At 46.8% G+C, this 9,931-nt stretch overlaps 1 pseudogene; it reads left to right on the top strand.

Moving 5' to 3' along the window:
- Positions 1–3,335: 3,335 nt before the first annotated feature.
- LOC139276772 (alpha-1,4-N-acetylglucosaminyltransferase pseudogene) lies at positions 3,336–9,666 on the top strand (annotated as a pseudogene).
- The last annotated feature ends 265 nt before the right edge of the window (positions 9,667–9,931 follow it).

Raw genomic sequence — 9,931 nt, 5'->3', positions numbered from 1 at the left:
CCTCAATGCGAGGAGTATTTGGAATAAGGTGGACGAATTAACTGTGCAGATACCAGTTAATGGATACGATGTGGTTGGCATCACGGAGACATGGCTCCAGGGTGACCAAGGTTGGAAACTCAACATCCAAGGGTATTCAACATTTAGGAAAGATAGGCAGAAAGGAATAGGAGGCGGGGTGACGTTACTGGTTAAAGAGGAAATTAATGCAATTGTAAGGAAAGACATGAGCTTGAATGATGTTGAATCGGTATGGGTGGAGCTACAGAATGCCAAAGGGCAGAAAACGCTAGTGGGAGTTGTGTACAGACCTCCAAACAGTAGTAGTGAGGTTGGGGAGGGCATCAAACAGGAAATTAGGGGTGCATGCAATAAAGGTGCAGCAGTTATCATGGGTGACTTTAATATGCATATAGATTGGGTTAACCAAACTGGAAACAATACGGTGGAGGAGGATTTCCTGGAGTGCATAAGGGATGGTTTTCTAGACCAATATGTCGAGGAACCAACTAGGGGGGAGGACATCTTAGACTGGGTGTTGTGTAATGAGAGAGGATTAGTTAGCAATCTCATTGTGCGTGGCCCCTTGGGGAAGAGCGACCATAATATGGTGGAATTCTACATTAGGATGGAGAATGAAACAGTTAATTCAGAGACCATGGTCCAGAACTTAAAGAAGGGTAACTTTGAAGGTATGAGGCGTGAATTGGCTAGGATAGATTGGCGAATGATACTTAAGGGGTTGACTGTGGATGGGCAATGGCAGACATTTAGAGACCACATGGATGAACTACAACAATTGTACATCCCTGTCTGGCGTAAAAATAAAAAAGGGAAGGTTGCTTAACCGTGGCTATCAAGGGAAATCAGAGATAGTATTAAAGCCAAGGAAGTGGCATACAAATTGGCCAGAAATAGCAGCGAACCCAGGGACTGGGAGAAATTTAGAACTCAGCATGGGAGGACAAAGGGTTTGATTAGGGCAGGGAAAATAGAGTACGAGAGGACGCTTGCAGGGAACATTAAAGTGGACTGCAAAAGCTTCTATAGATAGGTAAAGAGAAAAAGGTTAGTAAAGACAAACGTAGGTCCCCTGCAATCAGAATCAGGGGAAGTCATAACTGGGAACAAAGAAATGGAAGACCAATTGAACAAGTACTTTGGTTCGGTATTCACTAAGGAGGACACAAACAACCTTCCGGATATAAAAGGGGTCAGAGGGGCTAGTAAGGAGGAGGAACTGAGGGAAATCCTTATTAATCGGGAAATTGTGTTGGGGAAATTGATGGGATTGAAGGCCGACAAATCCCCAGGGCCTGATGGTCTGCATCCCAGAGTACTTAAGGAGGTGGCCTTGGAAATAGCGGATGCATTGACAGTCATTTTCTAACATTCCATTGACTCTGGATCAGTTCCTATGGAGTGGAGAGTAGCCAATGTAACCCCACTTTTTAAAAAAGGAGGGAGAGAGAAAACAGGGAATTATAGACTGTTCAGCCTAACATCAGTAGTGGGCAAAATGATGGAATCAATTATTAAGGATGTCATAGCAGCGCATTTGGAAAGAGGTGACATGATAGGTCCAAGTCAGCATGGATTTGTGAAAGGGAAATCATGCTTGGCAAATCTTCTGGAATTTTTTGAGGATGTTTCCAGTAGAGTGGACAAGGGAGAACCAGTTGATGTGGTGTATTAGGACTTTCAGAAGGCTTTCGACAAGGTCCCACACAAGAGATTAATGTCCAAGGTTAAAGCACATGGGATTGGGGGTAGTGTGCTGACGTGGATTGAGAACTGGTTGGCAGACAGGAAGCAAAGAGTAGGAGTAAATGGGTACTTTTCAGAATGGCAGGCACTGACTAGTGGAGTACCGCAAGGTTCTGTGCTGGGGCCCCAGCTATTTAGAAACATAGAAACATAGAAACATAGAAAATAGGTGCAGGAGTTGACCATTCGGCCCTTCGAGCCTGCACCGCCATTCAATGAGTTCATGGCTGAACATGCAACTTCAGTACCCCATTCCTGCTTTCTTGCCATACCCCTTGATCCCCCTAGTAGTAAGGACTACATCTAACTCCTTTTTGAATACATTTAGTGAATTGGCCTCAACAACTTCCTGTGGTAGAGAATTCCACATGTTCACCACTCTCTGGGTGAAGAAGTTTCTCCTCATCTCGGTCCTAAATGGCTTACCCCTATATATTATTTGTTGGACAAAAACTCGGTGCCAACTATATTCTTGGTGCTTAGCAGACTTTTTGCTGCTGGTGAATCTCCCTCGTGCCTCCCACAACATCCAAACAAGCACATACCACAGCCACACACGCTTTCAGTTCCTCTGTGCTCCCTCTCTCTCTGTCTCCTCTTCTGTGCATGTAATGATGACCCCTGACCTCCTGAATCGCGGGAAACTAGCGTTTCCATGCTGTTGCTAAGGACGGCGACACTTTACAACAGAAGGTCAGCGGAATTTAACGCTAACGCCCATTTCATATCGCTTGTGGTAACGCCAAATTTCAAAAATGGAGACTAGCGGCTTTAATAGCCAACAATCCGGCAATTTGAAAACCCATTTTTACCCCCCACGCTGGAAATAACGCCCATTTCTGGGCGATCTGCACAAAAGTGTAAAATCTAGCCCCTAGTGCGCATATCTATCGCAGTGTGGGCTGGCCCGTGCTGCCCCTGGGCCCTCACCTCTTCTGGGTCCCGAACTCACGCCTCTCCCGGGTTCTGATCACATCCCTCTACAATCTGTCGCTGCTCCTGCTGTACCTGCCCATGCTCCAATCATTGACCTGCACCTTGGTGATGTCACTCTTCGCTGCTGTTGTTCTCCTGCTCCAGCACGTGCTGCTCCCTGGAGTGCTACGCCGCCACGCTGCTCCTTCCACTCCCCGGCCTGCTCCGATGGTGCTCGCAGGCCGGGGTCCACTCAGCCTGCTGGGCCAGGCTGCCACGCTGCTCCTTCTGCTCCCCAGTCTAATCTGATCATTGACAATTAATGAAGGGGACAATAATAGGAAAAGCAGAATGTTCTCGGCTGGCACATGTCCTCCTACTTCCAATTTCCAGCATCCTCTCAATGGCCAAGTTCTTTCTTTCTGGACTTCCTTAACAATCCGTTAGTTACGTTGTGCCATGTAGTGGAAGGTTGCAGCTTCAGGCCCATCATTCTGCAGAGAGAGATCATTGGGGAGCAAACCAATTCAAGCGCTCTCTTACGATCCTGGTTATAGAGTGGCTTCCGACGATACCTGGAGCCCCTGCAAACTGAATTTGTTGACAGAGAATGGACTTTAGCTTAAGGAGGAGCCCCAAAGATTCGAGAAGAAATGTTTAAATATGGTGAAAATGAACATGATGGATTACATTTTACTTTGTCCATTATACCACAGGCAAATCCAGATTTGGAAATATATTGGATCATGTGCTGGCTGACGGCTGCAAGTTAGCACTGTTAGGGAAATATGTTGGCATCAACCTGGATACCAACATTATATCAATGAAGCCTTTGCCATTTGCCAATTTTATCTGTACAGAAGGAGAAGCATTTTTCAGTAATGGAGCAATGGGATTTCATTACAGCCACCATTATTTTACGTGGAACTGCATGGAAGATTTTGTTGCCCATTATGTTGGACACATTTGGGGTCAACAAGGCCCTCGACTGATAACCCATGTTCTGAAGCGATGGTGCAAGTCGAATAACCTAGCCAGCCTCGCTGGGAAGGACTGAAATGGCGCCTCTTTATGGATCACAAGGCGGTTCTATCCAATCCCATATTCAAGCTGGGAAAAGTATTATGGTTCCTGGAAAAAGGAGAATATAGAGAGCATCTTCTCGGGTACATATGGAGAACATGTATGGAACTATATGAATTCCATGAAGAAAAGAAAAATCATTGCTGGAAGTGGATCATTAATGGAATATAATATGTCCTTACTATACAGTATAAATGCACACGAGGCCTATACTTGAGAGAAGGGCACTCTGTGACATGTTACCTTTATTACCAAGACCTCAAGTGATGAAGGTGGGTGGAGCTTCCCCTTTTATACCGGAAAGTCCCGGTTAGGAGTGTCTCCCACAAGTTCGCCCCTTGTGGTCAATGTTCTCAAGGTATACAACTTAGGTCAGCTTATACATGGGTTACAATGATAGTTGAATACATGACATGACCTCCCTCCCCAAAGTCTTATTGGGATCACAGGTTAAGTCTCTCTGGTGGTTTACACTCCCTTGTAGAGCGTCTGAGTTGGGGCTCCGGTTGTTGGGCGCTGGCCTGAGTGTCTGCTGTTTGCGGTGCCTCAGGCCTGTCCGGACTGCCCACAGTGACTGGGCTCTCCTCCACTTGGTTCCAGTGTAAGGTCACCTGTGGTGGAGTAAACTCTACGTCGTATTCTTCCTCTGCTTCTTCTATGGGGTTGCTGAACCTCCTTTTAGTTTGATCCACGTGTTTGCGGCAGATTTGTCCATTGGTAAGTTTAACTACCAAAACCCTATTCTCCTCTTTGGCAATCACAGTGCCTGCAAGCCATTTGGGCCCTGCAGTGTAATTAAGGACAAAAACAGGGCCATTGACATCAATACATCGTGCCCTTGCATTCCTGTCTTGGCAGTCACATTGTGACTGATGCCTGCTCTCAACAATTTCTTTCATAGTAGGGTGTATAAGGGATAACCTGGTTTTGAGCATCCTTTTCATTAGCAGCTCTGCGGGTGGAACCCCTGTGAGTGAGTGTGGTCGGGATCTATTGGCCAACAGGAGGCGTGATAAGCGGCTTTGTAGGGAACCCCCTTGGATTCTGAGCATCCCCTGTTTGATTATCTGCACTGCTCGTTCCGCCTGACCGTTTGAGGCCGGCTTGAACGGTGCCGTTCTGACATGGTTGATTCCATTGCCTGCCATGAAGTCCTTGAATTCAGTGATGAAGGCAATTGCCAGGTCACACGTTTGGTGGCCAGGGATAAATGCAGACCTGGAACTTTGTGTTCACAGGTGCAACACGTGTGCTCAGCTGGGCAACACACCCAGGGAAGCCCCCCTTAGCCCCTGGTCCTGGCCCGCCAAGTCATGGTCACGCATCCATGTGGACTACGCAGGTCCTTTCATGGGAAAAATGTTTTTGGTTGTAGTAGATGCCTACTCCAAATGGATCTCTGCCCTTCTGGGGCATGACTACTCGGTTTCCCCATAGTAGGCAATCGGCCTGAATCGAGAGTTCATCCCTGCGTCTTGCGTCTATGAATGATGGTTTAAACTCCTCAGGGCATGTCCCGTACGTGGCTGCCCAGTCCCCATTCCAGGGGGGATGTGTTAAATCCAAGGAAGAGGCATACAAATTAGCCAGAAAAAGCAGCAAATCGGAGGTCCCTTGCAGTCAGATTCGGGTGAATTTATAATGGGGAACAAAGAAATGGCAAACCAATTGAACAAGTACTTTGGTTCTGTCTTCACAAAGGAAGACACAAATAACCTTCCGGATGTACTAGGGGATCGAAGGTCTGGTGAGCAGGAGGAACTGAAAGATATCCTTATTAGGCAGGAAATTGTGTTAGGGAAATTGATGGGATTGAAGGCTGATAAATCACCAAGAGCTTGATAGTCTGCATCCCAGAGTACTTAAGGAAGTGGCACTAGAAATAGTGGATGCATTGGTGATCATTTTCCAGCAGTCTATTGACTTTGAATCAGTTCCTATGGACTGGAGAGTTGCTAATGTAACACCACTTTTTAAAAAAGGAAGGAGAGAGAAAATGGGTAATTATAGACCGGTTAGCCTGACATCAGTAGTGGGGAAAATGTTGAAATCATTCATTAAGGATGAAATAGCAGCGTATTTGCAAAGCAGTGATAGGATCGGTCCAAGTCAGCATGGATTTATGAAAGGGAAATCATGCTTGACAAATCTTCTGGAATTTTTTGAGGATGTAACTAGTAGAGTGGACAAGGGAGAACCAATTGATTTGGTGTATTTGGACTTTCAAAAGGCTTTTGACAAGGTCCCACACAAGAGATTGGTGTGCAAAATTAAAGCACATGGTATTGGGGGTAATGTACTGACATGGATAGAGAACTGGCTGGCAGACAGGAAGCAGAGAGTCGGGATAAACGGGTCCTTTTCAGAATGGCAGGCAGTGACTAGTGGAGTGCCGCAGGGCTCTTTACAATATATATTAATGATTTAGATGAGGGAATTGAGTGTAATATCTCCAAGTTTGCAGATGACACTAAACTGGGTGGCAGTGTGAGTTGTGAGGAGGACGCTAAGAGGCTGCAGGGTGACTTGGACAGGTTAGGTGAATGGGAAAATACGTGGCAGATGCAGTATAAAGTGGATAAATGTGAGGTTATCCACTTTGGGGTCAAAAACACAAAGGCAGAATATTATCTGAATGGCGGCAGATTAGGAAAAGGGGAGGTGCAGCGGGACCTGGGTGTCATGGTTCATCAGTCCTTGAAAGTTGGCATGCAGGTACAGCAGGCGATGAAGAAGGTAAATGGTATGTTGGCCTTCATAGCAAGTAGATTTGAGCGTAGGAGCAAGGAAGTCTTACTGCAATTGTACAGGGCCTTGGTGAGGCCCCATCTGGAATATTGTGTTCAGTTTTGGTCTCCTAATCTGAGGAAGGATGTTCTTGCTATTGAGGGAGTGCAGCGAAGGTTCACCAGACAGATTCCAGGAATAGCTGGACTGACATATGAGGAGCGACTGGATCAACTGGGTCTTTATCAACTGGGAGTTTAGAAGGATGAGAGGGGATCTCATAGAAAGATATAAGATTCTGACAGGACTGGACAGGTTAGATGCGGGAAGAATGTTCTCGATGTTGGGGAAATTCAGAACCAGGAGACACAGTCTTAGGATAAGGGGCAGGCCATTTAGGACTGAGATGAGGAGAAACTTCTTCACTCAGAGAGTTGTTAATCTGTGGAATTCCCTGCCGCAGAGAGTTGTTGATGCCAGTTCATTGGATATATTCAAGAGGGAGTTAGATATGGCCCTTACAGCTAAAGGGATCAAGGGATATGGAGAGAAAGCAGGAAAGGGGTACTGAAGGAATGATCAGCCATCATCTTATTGAATGGTGGTGCAGGCTCAAAGGGCCAAATAGCCTACTCCTGCACCTATTTTCTATATTTCTATGTTTCTATTCAGGGCACATTTCTTAACTAAAGACAGTAGCGGGTCTTTATTTGTCCAGACTTAAATCTGACGGGCTGTCACAGGTGAGCCTTCGCTTTCGAAAGCTTCAACAGCCATGACCATCTCAGCATCATGCTCAGTTGCCCCCTCAGTGGTGGCTTGTTGGAGCCTGCTGAGTGCATCGGCACAGTTTTCAGTGCCCGGTCAGTGCCAAATTGTGTAGTCATAGGCGGCTAACGTAGTTGTCGGCCAAAAAGGATGTTAGGGGTTTGTGATCTGTCTCCAGCTCAAATTTCCTGCCAAATAGGTACTGGTGCATTTTTTTTACTGCATATACATATGCTAGCACTTCCTTTTCTACCATCCCATAGTCCCTTTCTGCTTGCGACAGACGTCTGGAGGCATAAGCTACCAGCTGTAACTGACCATTGACATTCACATGCTGCAACACACACCCGATTGATGGTGGCCTTGTAATCGCCACATATCCTGACTGACCCATCTGCCTTGAGCACCGGCATGGTCGGGCTCGCCTAGTCACTGAACTTGACTGGCGAGATGATGCCTTCCCTCAGCAGGCGGTCCAATTCGGATTCTATCTTTTCCTGCATCACATATGGCACCGCTCTGGCCTTGTGGTGTACTGGCCTGGCGTCCGGGTTTATGTGAATCACTACCTTGGTCTCCATGAAAGTGCCGATGCTGGGTTGAAATAATGAGTCAAATTTGTCCAGGACCTGTGAGCATGATACTCGCTCCACAGAAGAAATTGCATTGACATCGCCCTATTTCAAGTTCATGACAGCAAGCAAACTCCTCCCCAGTAGTGCGGGACCGTCCCCTGGGACAATCCAGAGTGGCAACCTGTTTTCCGAATCTTTGTGGGTCATGACTACCGTGGCGCTGCCTAGCACCGGAATGATCTCCTTTGTATATGTCCGTAGCAGTGCGTCAATTGGCAATAATTTTGGCCTCCTGGCCTTGGACACCCACAACCTTTCGAACTGTTTGATACTTATCAGGGACTGGCTGGCCCCCGTGTCTAGCTCCATTAATACTGGGATGCCATTGAGGAGCACTTTCATCATTATCGGTGGCGTCCTGGTATATGAACTGTATATGTGCTCCACGTGAACTTGCGGAACTTCAGCTTGCAGCGATTTCCCCCCGTATTCATTTGGCCTCGTAGGGCTTACATCAGGCCCGTCCTCCTCGTACATCAACCTGGCTGCAGGCTTCCTGCACATACGTGCCAAGTGACCGCTGACATTGCAGTTTCTGCTGGTATATTGCTGATACCTGCAAGAGTGTTTGACTCCACACCTCCAGCATGAGCTGGAGGCCCCATTGTTGGAAACAAAAGGTCCATTACCAGTCGATCGTCTCTGACTGTCTCTGTAACTGTCCTTAAGCACACCATTAACAGGTGTTGATGGCCCCATTACTGGCCGCATTGTCCTTTGCGATGGCATGAATCACCGTTCAGCTAGCCATTGTCTCTGTTGAATTCCCCCTTTGGGTTGGACTACATGCTGGGGCATGTCCGATTGCCCTTGTCTGCCTAGAGAACTGTGTGCCGCGTTAACAATGTTGACTCCCTGGTCGTTTGCCGCATTTAAACCAAGATTTTTGCCATAAATCATTCTGGTCTCTTCCTCCCCTGAGATAATTGTCTGGGCTATCAGAGCCGCCACTTCCAAGGTCCAGTCTTTGGTCTCAATCAGTTTCCTGAAAACCCCAGCGTGCCCGATGCCCTCAATAAAAAATTCTCGCAGCATCTCCGCTCTGCATGCATCTGGGAACTTACATAGGCTCGCCAGTCGCCGGAGGTCTGCCACGAAGTCTAGAACGCTTTGCCCTTCTCGCTGCCGGTGCGTGTAAAACCGGTGTCTCGCCATGTACATGCTGCTCGCTGGTTTAAGGTGTTCCCCAACCAACTTATTGAGCTCTTCGAATGTCTTGTCCGCCGGCTTCTCTGGCGCTAGAAGGTCCTTCATCAGGGAGTACGTTCTGGATCCACAAACCGTCAGGAGATGAGCCCTGCATTTGTTGGCCGAATCCTGTCCCAACCATTCCTTGCTGTAGTCTCTCAATAAAGTCGTCCCAATCATCACCAACACAGTACCTCTCTTCTGTGCCGCTAGTGGCCATGCTCGCGTGGTTTAAATCCCAGTTTCTCGTCGCCAATAATATGTCCTTATACAGTATAAATGCACACAAGGCCCATATTTGAGAGAAGGTCACTCTATGACCAGTTACCTTTATTACCAAGACCTCAAGTGATGAAGGTGGGTGGAGCTTCCCCTTTTATACCGGAAAGTCCTGGTTAGGAGTGTCTCCCACAAGTTCGCCCCTTGTGGTCAATGTTCTCAAGGTGTACAACTTAGATCAGATTATACATGGGCTACAATGATAGTTGAATACATGAGAAAATATTTCTTTCAGATGTATTGTCCAACTACATATAGAAATTTAATTCAATCTAGAAATAGTTCTGAGTCACTTAGTGCCTGAGAAAGGATTGCCTAAAATGTGGGGGGCAGACATAGTTTGGGACAGAACATGGAAATTCCACCCTTTACATCTTCATTATGCCCAACAGGACTAACACTATTCAGGGCATTGGAAATATGCCCCAGGATCTAAACATTTGAACACCAACCATGCATAAAGGTTCCCCCTTAATTCATCATCTGCATTTTTGTATATTCTGAGAAGTTAAGGAGAATCTGCAAACGGCTGGGAATTTCAAGGATGTCAGTCACCTTGCAGAAAATGT

This window comes from Pristiophorus japonicus, chromosome 12 (genome assembly GCF_044704955.1).
Source record: "Pristiophorus japonicus isolate sPriJap1 chromosome 12, sPriJap1.hap1, whole genome shotgun sequence".
Classification (NCBI taxonomy): Eukaryota; Metazoa; Chordata; class Chondrichthyes; family Pristiophoridae; genus Pristiophorus; species Pristiophorus japonicus.
The sequence above is the reverse complement of the archived record's forward strand: the minus strand, read 5'-3'. Positions and strand labels throughout refer to the sequence as shown.